This window comes from Eulemur rufifrons, chromosome 30 (assembly GCF_041146395.1).
Source record: "Eulemur rufifrons isolate Redbay chromosome 30, OSU_ERuf_1, whole genome shotgun sequence".
Taxonomy (NCBI): Eukaryota; Metazoa; Chordata; class Mammalia; order Primates; family Lemuridae; genus Eulemur; species Eulemur rufifrons.
In genome coordinates this window covers 60,613,524-60,626,788 of record NC_091012.1, presented here as the reverse complement: position 1 = coordinate 60,626,788, position 13,265 = coordinate 60,613,524, and the positions used below count along the sequence as shown (strand labels likewise).

The 13,265-nt window shown below is 43.1% G+C and overlaps 1 protein-coding gene across 3 annotated transcripts in view; it reads left to right on the top strand.

Annotated features, from left to right (window-relative positions):
* TMEM164 (transmembrane protein 164) overlaps window positions 1-5,527 on the top strand; it is a 161,978-nt gene extending 156,451 nt beyond the window's left edge. For all 3 annotated transcript variants that reach the window (XM_069463101.1, XM_069463103.1, XM_069463102.1), the window contains one exon: window positions 3,593-5,527. The gene's annotated coding sequence lies outside the window, so the exon portion shown is untranslated. The remainder of the gene's footprint in view (window positions 1-3,592) is intronic.
* The last annotated feature ends 7,738 nt before the right edge of the window (window positions 5,528-13,265 follow it).

The window sequence follows — 13,265 nt, the reverse complement described above, 5'->3', positions numbered from 1 at the left end:
AGAAAACTACCAGCTTGGGCAAGTCACTACTTCCCTTGCTGCCGCAGTTTCTCCATTTGCAAAGCAGTAGCTATAACTGTGTGCCAGGCACAGTGCTAAACCCCTCTAGACACATTACCTCTTATAATCCTTGTGAAAGTGTGGGGAGCTGACTGGCACGGCTGTCGCCGTTTGGCAGGGGAAACGGAGAACACCGAGGCGCTCTACTACATCGGGGAGCTTTCCACACTCTGCCCGGCTCCGCTGGGCTGGCATTGCTGGGCAGACCCTTGCCCAGGGACCCCCGGGCCTCAGAGAAGTGGGAAGAGAGCCAAACAGTGATGCGGAAGGCAAGAGAGAGAACGCAGAGACCCACGAGCGCGTGAAGCAGGGGACCCCAGGCTTGCCAGTAACGGCCCGGAGCAGAGCTAAAAGGCACAGGAGGAAAGGGGACCCGACATGGCCAGGGAAGGACAGAAAGAAGCTGGTGAAGAGGAGATGAGGAAACCTTTCTGTGCGGTTTCCTTTTCAGAAAGAGAGCTAATGGCCAGCGGCCTAGGCCATTCCCATTTCTCCCCTGGGCACTGCACCATGCCCACCCCCTGCTCCAGTCTGTACTTCCTCCTGCAGGCACAGTTTTTTGCAAATGCAAATATGCATCACTTCCCTGGGCCCCTGGGAAGATTACCTTAGAAGATAATGCCCAGGCTCCTTAGAGTGGCACACGGGCCCTCTTCTTTAGCGCTTTTCCTCACCCCACGCTCCCAAAAGGAACCATGCGAAGAGCCCCTTAGCTCCAGCCGGATTGCACTCCCCGCTGCCGCGCCATGCCCTTTGCCACTTCCCTTGCCTTTTGTTTCATTTGCGCTGTTTGCTCTGCTCTCCACTCTCCTTTTTCATCCTAAGGCCTCAGTGCCAACATTAGCTCCTCCCTGTGGGCTTCCCTGAGCCCCCGCTGTGGGAGGTGCCTGTCCCCGTGGCTCCAGCAGCACCTGCTGCTGCCTCTGGCTGCCACTTGCCTCCCTCTGTAGACATTAAGCCCCTGGAGGGCCGGGCAGGGTGTGGCTCGTCCTCTAGCCTCAGCACAGGACCAATTCCATTAGAAGATGCCCAGTGGACGAGGACCTTATCCCTGAGGGCTGAAACATGGTAGGCAGCACCCCCGTTCCCTATGGGAGAACCCTGGGCTGCACGAGCCATTGCACAGCTCGTGGGTTCTCCTGGGTGGGGCCGGGATGCCTTTGTTTGCTCAGGCACCTCCAGTTCCTTGCTCAGGGGCCCCATCCTGCTTCTGTGCAGGCCTCTGTGTAGTTGATGTCCTGGACGAGAGGGCAGTAGTGTGAGGGAAGAGCACCGAGGCCAACAGCAGCTGTTCCACTAGACCCTTCCCCAGACCTCTGGGCAGGGGGTGGGCAAGGTGTCCAACTGCTTTTCCATATCCTTGGTAGCTGTTCATCACCACCAGAGTCACCCCTTCTTTCGCTGGGGCACATCGAGTTGTTGTTTGTATGGCAAAAGTCCCACCAGCCCATGGACTGTGTCATCTAGCCCCCATCCCTCCCTCCCCCGAGGATGGAAAAACAGCTTGGGATGGTTACGACCTGATCCCCAATGAGTTTTTCCCTTGTTCTGGTTTGCCAAGGCCAGTGGATAGTACAGATGTGCAGATGTCAGCCTGACAAATGCAATGGTTTATTCAAAGGGCATGTGGTTTACTAACCTTGGCTGAAGTCAAGGACTCTGTTACTGCCTGTACCTGCCCTCCCTATGGTCAGCATCCTGCCCAGCATCTGGATTGCGCACCTGGGATGTCTGAGCTGCTGGCCAGAGGGGTTTATGTGTCCCCACGGATGCAGCAGGGACAGGCTGCTCCTGTTGCTAATGGATGCCCTCCATAGCCGACTCCCTAATTTCAGTTCCGTAATTCCCACCTCCCAGCCAGCCAGTAGCCTCTACATGTCCCCACGAGGCAGGTCTTAGCAATGAGGGTGGATGCTTCCCCGACATATCGGTAGCAGGCCCAGCAGCACAAGCCACAGAGATGATCTCCTGTCCAACCGCCCATTCCCAGCCTCACCACTGCTCCAGCCACCAGGCCTCCCTGCACACTTCTGCACCTCCCTTCTCCATCCAAGGGACTGTAGAGGTGGGGCCAGCCTGCCATTGCTGTCCCTTCAGCTGCTCTTTCTCTAGTATCCTGGAGCTCCAAGCTCTTTGCTATTGCGTTTTTCGAAAGACCCTGGGCTCTCTGATATTCTGTCCCCCAAGAATGGAGGGCCCTGCCTGTGCACTCCAGGACATCCCCTCAGGTTGCTAGCAAGTTGGAGCTGACAAGATATTATAGTACAGTGGCTTGTCTATTTTGTTGCATATGAATCACCTGGGGAGCTTTAAAAATCTCAGTGCCCAGGCCTCACCCAAGCTCATAATTCAAAGCAAACTTTTTTTGCTTTTAAGTTTCCAGGCAGGTTGAGTCATCTCTTTGACCTGGCCACCTACATGAGTGCTTTTTTTAAAAATGAAATATTTAAGACATACCAAAAGATATAAAAAATGATACCTAAATCCAGCTTAAGAAAAAGAACATTACCAATACAACTGAAGCCCCTTACTCTAGAGGTTTAGAAATTGTCCCTCGGCACCCCAGAGATTCTGGGGAAGTGCCTTATAGGCCACCTTGGGGGTGGGAGATGGGTGGGAGCAGAGTGGGTGGGGTTCTGGCCTTTCTTGTTGCTTCATCCAGAAACTCTAGTCTTATGCTGTTTTCTACACTGAGGTTTTGTAAAGAATCTCGTGGGAAAAGGAGTTAAAAGCCACTTCTTGACACCCTCACTAGTTCTGTCTCTACCTCTCTCCTAAATAGTGGTCGTCTTGTAGTAGTCAAACCAGCATCGCAGGAAAACTCAGCAGACAGGGCCTGCTGTCCCACTTCTCCCCTTTTAGGTCGTGGGTGCCCCTGGAAAAGTCACACCTCTGAACTCCATTTGTAAAATGGTAATAAATACCCTTGTCCTGCCTGTCCCATAGGCAGCTGCGAGGAATCCAGTGAGATCAATGGGTGTCAGAGGGTTTATATACTGCAATGTTCAGTCCAATGGAAGGAGTTCCTATTTCCAGACAGTGTGGTTACTGTGCTTGTTCTCAGAGCACAGAGGTGAGCTGGGGTTTTGACTGCACTCACCCACTGTGCCTTAAAATGCCCTGTGTGGTTGGGGTGTGTGTGTGTGTGTGTGTGTGTGTGTACGTGTATGTGTGTGCACGCTAGAGAGGCAATACCTCAGTTTTAAGGAAATTTTTCTCTATTTCATTGACTCTAAGACATACAGTTTTTCATGTCTTCACATCTCTAAAATTGGAATGCATATAACAGTGTCACGACACAATTTAATAGGCAACTTTTTTTTCTTTTTTAGTGGTACATAAAATAATGGACATCTTATTATCTAAATGTCTTAGGGTCAACGAAATACTGTAGTTATTAACTTGGATTCCTCTTCCTCTTCCCCCATGAAAGTTACCTTCCTGCTAGAGAAAAACTCTTTGGAAAAATTTCTAAACATGCTTTTAGCATATAGCCTCCTTCTTACTCTGTCTTCTTTTTCTTCCCTGCCAGCATCCACTCAGGCCAGGCCCGCTTTCTGCTTCCTGACCAGAGGGGGGCCCACTTTGTTGGGCTGTCTCCTGGGACAGATGGTTTGTGGGACATGAGAGGGAGGAGGCAGAGTGCACCTGCACAAGGAAGCCCACTGTGCCAAATGACAGGGAGGGAGCCAGACACGCCAGGCCAGCCGGCCCCAGCAGCTCTGGTTTCTTTATTTCCCAACCACAGCCTGGCCAGACAGCTCAGCCTGCTTCCCCGGGGAACTCCTAGGGCTAGTCATTGCCAGAGGTGAAGTGAGCTGGCGGAAGTGGGGGTTGGGATCCCAGCCTGCCCTGAAGCCCCTGGGTTGACATGAGTCTGGTACACACAGAGGAAGACAGTGATTTCCCCACCTCTTCCAACAAGGTGGAAGAAGGGTTAGGCAGGGAGCCTTCTAAAGAGAAGCACCACTTTGTCTTAGGGCAGCCTGAGCCATGGGCATTTCATTGCAGTTAGAAATTACCACCAACTTTCCTTTTAATCCTGGCAGCCACTCACATTGAGCTGGGCCCTTGTAACCTTTAGGCCAAGCTCTTCCAGAAGGGGAGAGGAGTATCTGCAGTGAGATTCAGGGATACTTGGGTATAGGAGGCAGCTTTTGGACATTCCCCCCACCCCCCGCCCCAGAGAGCTTAGCAAGACATGATCAGCCTGGATTACAGCTGCCCTCACGTAACTGGGTTAAAGTGTTGGCCTACTTAGGCCCCTCCTGCAGTGGCCTCCTTCAAAGCTGATGAGGCCGATTAGGGGGCTATTTCTGAGCCCTAGTCGTGTACCTAGAAGCCTGGGGGCGGTCCTCCCTTGACTACAAAGACAAGAGCTAAGGCTGGACAGCCAAGGGCAGAGTCTGCTTTGCCCATGGGAGAGCATTGCCATCAGACCTCATGTGTCCTTGTAAAAGAAAGGACCAAATAATGTCAGGGCTAAGTCACTGGATTTTGAACTTCAAAAACCAAACCAACAAAACAGTTTTCAGGGACAGACCTAGTTCTACACCTTTGCCATCTCTAGCCCTAGAAAAAGATGGAAGATGGTCAAAATGACACCTTCAGTGATAGTCACTAGCCTCTACTCAGTAGGTTCTTTGTATTTGAGAGATTGTTATCTAACCTGTGAGCCTCAGTTTGTTCATATATAAAATAGCAATAATGATAGTACCTACTTCATAGGGCTACTGTGAGGATTGAATAGATAAGGCATTCAGCACAGTGCCTGGCAGCGCGTTTGTTAGACACCACCGCCACCATCGCCACTACCATCACCACCACTGTTGTCACCATCATCATCCTCATCAAGACAACAGAGTGAATGGCAAAAAGCTCAGTCTCTGGAGCCTGATAAACTTGGTTTAAATCCTGGCTTGGCCACCTTGTAGCTAGGTGGCCTTGGATAACTGACAACTTCTTTGAACGTGCCTGATTCCTGTCCTGTAAAATGAGAAATTCATAAGGCTGTTGAAAAGTGTGTAACATGGTTCTTAGCTCACAGTAAGTACTGAATAAATGTTGGCTATTTACAATTTTTAAAAGGGGTGATTAAGGTCAGTGGTTTCCAGATGTTGGGGGGAGGCAGGGATGAATAGGATAAGGCAAGAACAGAGGATTTTTAGGACAGTGAAACTGCTATTCTGTATGATACTATACGGTGGATACATGTCATTATATATTTGTCAAAACCCATAGGATGTACTATAGCAAGTCAACCCTAATGTAAACTATGGACTTTGGGTGATAATGATATGTCACTGTAGGTTCCTCAGTTGTAACAAATGTACCACTCTGGTGGGATGTTGATAGTGGGCGGGGGGGAGGGAGAGCTGGGGGCATAGGGGGACTGTCTGTGCCTTCTGCTTAATTTTGCTGTGAACCTAAAATTGCTCTGAAAAATAAAGTCTATTTAAAAGGAAAAGGAAAAAATGGGGTGATCAAACTAGATTGTTATAAATTTAGGATGCTAACTATAATCCCCATGGTAACCACTAAGGAAATAATTAAAAAATATAGAGAAGAGGAAATGAAGAGGGAATCAAAATGGCATACTACAAGAAAAAAATACATCAAACACAAAAGAAGGTGATATTGGAGGAACTGAGGAACAAAAAGATATAAGACATAATATAGAGAACAAATAGCACAATGGTAGAAGTCCTTTGTTATCAGTAATCACTATAAATGTAAATGCATTAAGCTTACCTATTAAAAAACAGATATTGACAGAACGGATTTTAAAAAACAACATGATCCTAGCCAGGTGCAGTGGCTTGCACATGTGATCCCAGCACTTTGGGAGGGTGAGGCGGAAGGATCACTTGAGGCCAAGAGTTACAGACCAGCCTGGGCAACATGATGACTACAAAAAATAAACAAATTAGCTGAGCGTGGTGGCATGTGTCTGTAGTCTCAGCTATTTGGAAGGCTGAGGCAGGAGGATCACTTGAGTCCAGGAGTTTGAGGTTGCTGTGAGCTAGGCTAATGCCATGGCACTCTAGCCTGGGTGACAAAGCGAGACCCTGTCTAAAAAAAAAAAAAAAAAAAAGATCCAACTAAATGCTGTTTACAAGAGGCTCACTTTATACCTAAAGACACAAATAGGTTGAAAGTGACAGGATGGAAAAAGATATTCCATCTAAATAGTGACCAAAAGAGAGCTGAGGTTGCTACACTGATATCAGACAAATGGATTTTAAATAAAAAAATTGTTACAAGAGACAAGGACATTTTTATTGATAAAAGGGTTAGTTCGTAAGGAAGATACAACAATTATAAACACATATGCACCAAAACAACAGCCCAAAAATATATGAAGCAAACATTGATGGAATTGAAGGGAGAAATTGACAGTTCTGTAATAATAGTTGGAGACCTCTATACTCCATGTTCAATAATGGATAGAACAGAAGATAGACAGAAGATCAGTAAGGAATTAGAGGACTTGAACAACACTATAAACCAACTAAACCCAAAAAATATATACAAAACACTATACCTAACAACAATATTCTTCTCAAGTGTACATGGAACATTCTCCAGAATAGAGCCTATGTTAGGCCATGAAATCAACTCTCAATAAATTTTAAAAGATTGGAATCATAGAAAATATCTGCTCCAAATGGAACGGAGCTAGAAATCACTAACAGAAGAAAAACTAGAGATTTTGCAAATATGTGGAAAATAAACAACACACTCCTAACCAATGGGTCAAAGATGAAATCACCAGGGGAATTAGAAAATGCTTTAAGATGAATGAAAATGAAAATAAAACATACAAAACTTATGGGATACAGTGAAATCAGTGCTCAGAGGGAAATTTGTAGCTCTAAACATGTATATTTAAAAAGAAGAAAGCTCTGAAACCAACATTCTATCTTTACACTGTGACTAGAAAACAAAAAGCAAACTGAACCTAAAGCCAGCAGAGGGAAGGAAATAATAAAGATTAGAGCAGAGATAAATGAAATAGATAGTAGAAAAAATAAAATTGATGAAACCAATAGTTGGTTCTTTGAAAAGACAACAAAATTGACAAATCTGTAACTAGACTGATATTTAAAAAAGAAGACACAAATAACTAAAATCAGAAATGAAAGCAGGGACATTACCACCAATCTTACAAAATTAAAAGGATTATAAGAGAATACTGTAAATAATCGTATACCAACAAATTAGATAATCTTGATGAAAAGGATAAACTCCAAGGAACACATAATTACCAAAACTGACTCAAGAAGAAATAGAAAATCTAAACAGACCTGTAATAAATGAAGACATTGAATCAGTAATCCAAAATCTAAGAAAAGCCCAGGACCAGATGGCTTCACCAGTGAATTCTACCAAACATCTTCCCAAAAATAGAAGAGGAGGGAATTCTTCCTAACACATTCTATTAGGCCAGCATTACCCCAATATCAAAGCCAAAGATACCACAAGAAAAGAAAACCACGGACAGTATCTCTTACAAATATAGACAGAAAAATCCTCAACAAAATACTAGCAAATTAAATCCAACACCAAATGAAAAAAATTACACACCATGACCAAGGGGGATTTATCTCAGGAATGTAAGGGTGATTTGACATAAGAAAATCAACCAATGTAGCACACCACATGAATAGAACAAAAAGTGATCATCTCAATATATGCAGAAAAAGCATTTGACAAAAGTCACTGTTTTCATAATAAAAACACTCAGCAAACTAGGAATAGAAGGCCAATTCCTTAATGTGATAAAGGACATTTATGAAAAACCCACAACTAACGTCATACCCAATAGAGAAAGACTGAAAGTTTTACTCCTAAGATAAGGAAGAACAGGATGTCCATGTTCACCTCTGCTATTCAACATTGTACTGAAAGTCCTAGCTAGAGCAGTTAAGCAAGAGAAAGCAATAAAAGGCATTCAAATTAGAAAGGGAGAAGTAAAAGTATTTCTATTTGCAGATAATATGATTTTACATGTGTATAAAAAATATATATATATACACATATGTATATAATCCCATAGAGTGTACACACACACACACACACACACACACACACAAACTACTAGAGCCAATAAATGAATTCAGCAAAGTTGCAGGGTATAAGATCAACACACAAAAATCAGTTGTGTTTCTTTATGCCAGTAATGAACAATCTGAAAATGAAGCAAACAATTCCATTCACAATAGCATCCAAAAGAATAAAATACCCAGGAGTAAATTTAACCAAGGAGATAAGTGACTTGTACACTGAAAACTATAAAATATTGCTGAAAGAAATTAAAGAACATCTAAATAAATGGAAAGACATCCTGTGTTCATGGATTAGAAAATATATCAAGGTGGCAGTAGTCTCCAAAGCTATCTGCAGATTCGATGAAATCCCTATCAAAATTACAATGACCATTTTTGCCACTCTTTAATAGCCAATCCTCAAATTCATAAGGAACCTCAAGGAGCCTTACATTGCGAAAATAATATTGAAAGATAAAAACAAGGTAGGATCACACTACCTGATCTCAAAACTCACTACAAAGCTACAGTAATCAAAATAGTGTGGTACTGGCATAAGGATGGGCATATAGACCAATGGAACAGAATAGAGTCCAGAAATAAAGCCAAACCTCTTTGGCCAATTAATTTTCAACAAGGCTACCTAAAACATTCAGCAAAGGAAAGAATAGTCTTAACAAATGGTGTTGGGACAACTAGATGACCACATACAAAAGAATGAAGTTGGACTCCTACCTCACAACACATACAAAAATTAACTCAAAATAAGTCAAGGACTTAAATATAAGGGCTAAAACTATAGAACTATTAGAAGGAAACATAGGGGTAAATCTTCATGATCTTAGATTTGGCAATGGATTCTTAGATTTGACACGAAAAGCATGAGCAACGATAGAAAAAATGTATAAATTGGACTTCATAAAAATGAAAACTTTGTCCATCAGAAGATATCTCTGGGACAAATAGCTGACAGTGATAATAATAAAAAATGAGGAAAAAAGATATTATCAAGAATGTGAAAAAGAAAAACTACAGAATGGGAAAATAGGTACAATTCATATATCTGATAAAGGTTTAATATCTTAAATATATGAAGAACTCTTACAACTCAACAACAAAAAGACACTGATTAAGAACCAAAGGACTTGAATAGACATTTCTGCAAAGATTTACAAATGGCCAATGAGTACATGAAAAGATGCTCAACATCATTAATCATCAGGGAAATGCAAATCAAACCCACAATGAGATGCCACTTCACATCCACTAATATGGCTTTAATAAAAAGAAAACAGTGATGGTGAGGATGAGAAATAGGAAGCCATATACACTGCTGGTGGGAATGTAAAATGGTGCAGCCACTTTGGAAAACATTTTGGCGGTTCCTCAAAAAGTTAAAGATAGAATAACCATATGAGTCAGTAATTCCACTCCTAAGTATATACTCAAGAGAAATGAAAACATATGTCTGCACAGAAACTTGTACCCGAATGTTTATAGTAGCATTGCTCCTAAGAGCCAAAAGGTGGAAACAACCCAAATGTCCATTATGATGGATAAACAAATTGTGTTGCATGATACAATAAAATATTATTCAGCCATTAAAAAAGGAATGAAGTGCTAAAACACTACAACTTGGATGAACCTTGAAAACATTTTACTGAGTGAAAGAAGCCAGATATAAAAAATCACATATTATATGAGTCCATTAATATGATATATCCAGAATAGGCAAATTTGGAGAGAGAGAAAGATTAGCAGTGACTTAGAGTTTAGGGGTGGGGGTTGGGGAGTGACATCTCTTAATGGATATGAGGTGTTTTTATGGAGTGATGACAAAGTTTTGAAACTGGAGGTTGCACAACATTGTGAAGGCACTAACTACTGCTGAACTGTACACTATAAAGTGGTTGTGTATTGTGTGAATTTCACCCATAAAGAAAATGTCCCAAAAAGGGGAGGGTTGAAAATAAAGGACTTTGTTTTTCAAGTAGCCTATGCGCCCTGCTCACAGGACCCACTGTGTAACCTGCCTTAGAGCAAGGGAGGTTGCCTGCACTTTTTCAGCCTAGGGCTATTAGCGATGTCTCTTTGACCTTCTCCAAGGCTGCAGATTCTTTGGGAGTGGTACAAATCCAAATGGGGGATAATGGGGCCGATTGGACCCATCTTCCCCACAGGAGCAATCCCATCCTATTTGAACAACTGGACTAACGCCATGTTTCCCTTTTACACCCCATCATTCATGACTACCACAGACCACAAGATGTGCTAAGCAAGATAAACAAGAACCAAGTCACCAAAGGGTGTGGCTTCATGTACACAGGTCACTATGGCACCCACCTTTGCCCCTGGCCACAATTCTGGGAAAGAGGCCATTGCTGAGGCCTATGCCAGCGGGGTGGCAATGTCTCCATGCAGAGAGTTCCTGGAATTCATTTGGATGTTTGAAGTAGAGAAAGTTTGGAGAAATGTTTGCATTACTCACACCATCACTGTCCTTTAAAAAGATGGGGGTTTCCCACTCTTCCCAGGCCAAGATGCTCTTTTTATTCTGCCAGGATATGTGGGCGTGGGGAATATGATTGCCCCATCCAGCTGTCTGGCCAGCTCCTACCTTCTGTGCTGATACACACAAACCCACTCACACATGTTGACACACACAGTAACCTTGGGTCATTCTGGAATACCATTTAGACGTAAATGCTAGTTTCGTGGAAAGTGACTATGGCAACTCCTGGTTTCAAATCTGCCTGATGTTCAGAAACTCTCAGCAGCTTCCTGTCGGTTAAAATGTGATTTGAACATTCTATTGTGTACCAGTTGTGCTTCCTGTTTTACAATGTCCCAAATTTAATACTGCCTTCCTGCCCTTTCTACATAGCAGGTAATTTAGAAAGTCACTCTGATTTTCCTTTCCATGTGGCTTACCCTTACTATCCTTTCTCTCCTCTTTCCCCATGAATGAATTTTTTTCCCTATGGGGTAATTTTCAACCAGTGAGCATATACAAAGTTTCTTCTCCTCCTCAGGCCTCAAGGGAGCCTCTTAGAGGCCTAGCCTCTGTCTCTTCTTACCGCTCTCCTGGTCATAGGAAGGGCCTGATATCTCTGAGAGGGCAGCTGCACAGTAAGGAACATGACTTTCAGCCATCCAGTGCCTTCCTGCATGTCCAAAAACCTATTTTTTACACACTCACGTAACTTCTCTTCCAGCCACTGTACACACACCCGCTAGGAAGCAAGACAGCCACATTGTGGGAACAGAAACAATCTCCTCCACCAAGTAAGAAATCACAATCATGCCCAGTATGGGGTGGTTTCTGGCACTGACATATTGGAGGGAGGGCCAATGAAATGTCATTTCCCAACAGGGGCAGCTACAATTATGCTCTATTGCCACTCTGAGGTGCAAGACATTTCGTGAAATCCTATAAAGCCAGCCCAATGTTGCCTGGGCCCCGGTCTGAAGGACTTTTCCCAACTAGACCAAATTGTATGCCCCTCACAACTCTTAGCGCAGAGTGCATTGTTAATTTGTTTTACAAAATTATACTATATTCATTCTGAAACCAACCACAGTGCTGTGCCTCTGAGGGGACTGGCACTCAATAAATATTGACGGATCACATTGAGCCTGACATTTGGGAGGAAAAGGCAAAAAAAAAAAAAAAAAAAGCTGTTATATCATCAAATGACGGCTTCCCAAAGGCTCTCAAAATAACTGGGCATGTTGGGGCTCCAGCAGTGGTTTTCAGATTGTCCTGTGAGATCCTGGGGTTCTGTTGGAACTGCTCCCAGTTTACATAAACATTTAATTCAAAAAAAACCACGTGTGTTTAAATATGTAATATTTTTAAACTAATAAAAGCCCCCCCAAACAAACCTAACAAACACCTGATGTGTTCCATCCAGAATGGCAATTGAAGACCACCAGTGCATTAGCAGGAGCTCTTGGGTTGACTCATTTCTGTTCAAACTTCCAGAGTGATGCTTCTCCTGCCTGAATTTCTTGTAAAGCCTTGATTCACTGCTTCAGAAAGATGTGACTACACCGGGTCTTTACAATTTAGACCTGTATGTATCCACTTTCAGAAAATTATACAAGCAAGGCACCCCTTCTTCTCTGTGCAAATCAAGACCCTCTTGCTGTTGCACAGCCAAAACATAGAAATAAACTGAGTGCTGAGAGTATCACTGCAACTGTCATTCATCACCCCATTACAAATTTTTACAGTCATCAAAACAGCCTTATTGTTCTCCTTAACATTAGAACTGCTACACATTTGTACTTGACAGCAATGAAATACTGCTTTTAGTCTCATATTTTTAACATAATGAGGTGCCAGGTAGGATTTTGATTAAAAAAACAAAGCTTCTTTTTCTCCATGGAGGGAGCTAATGAGTGAACAGATTATGCACCCCTTGTGACTTGGACGTGTCCTTTTAGAAAGGGAGCATGAGCTCAAGGATGCCATGGCAGCTGGGGAGTGCAGAGGCACATAATGCAGCCAACGCCCAGCTGCGTGCTCCAGACTTAGAGCGCTCAGCATCTCACCTGTTGAACTAAGTATCTGTCATGGTGGAAACCTGCAAGTGCAGGTCAGCGTTGGCTTATATAAAGCACGCACATCTACCAGCTCTCTGGGTGGGTCCATTTAAAACAATTTGAGATACATAGTCAATACCCTCCAAACACAATACATTAAAAGGTCATTTTTAAACATTTTATTGACACATAATAATTGTACATATTTGTGGGGTACATAGTGATGTTTTGATACATACAATGTGTAGTGTGGTCAAACCAAGGTAATTAGCATATCCATCACTCCAAACATTTATCGGTTTTTTTGTGGTAGGAACATTCAAAATCCTCTGTCCTAGCTATGTGAAAATAGACAATAAATTACTGTTAACTACGGTCACCCTGCAGTGCTACAGAACACTAGAACTTATTCCTCATATTTAGCTGTAATTTTGCATTCTTTAACTAACCTCTCTCTACTCCTCCCGCGTCCTACCTATCTCAACCTCTAGTATCCACTATTCTACTCTCTACTTCCATGAGATCCACTTCTTTAGCTCCCACATATGAATGAGAACATGCAGTATTTATCTATGTTTGGCTTATTTCACTTAACATAATATCCTCCAG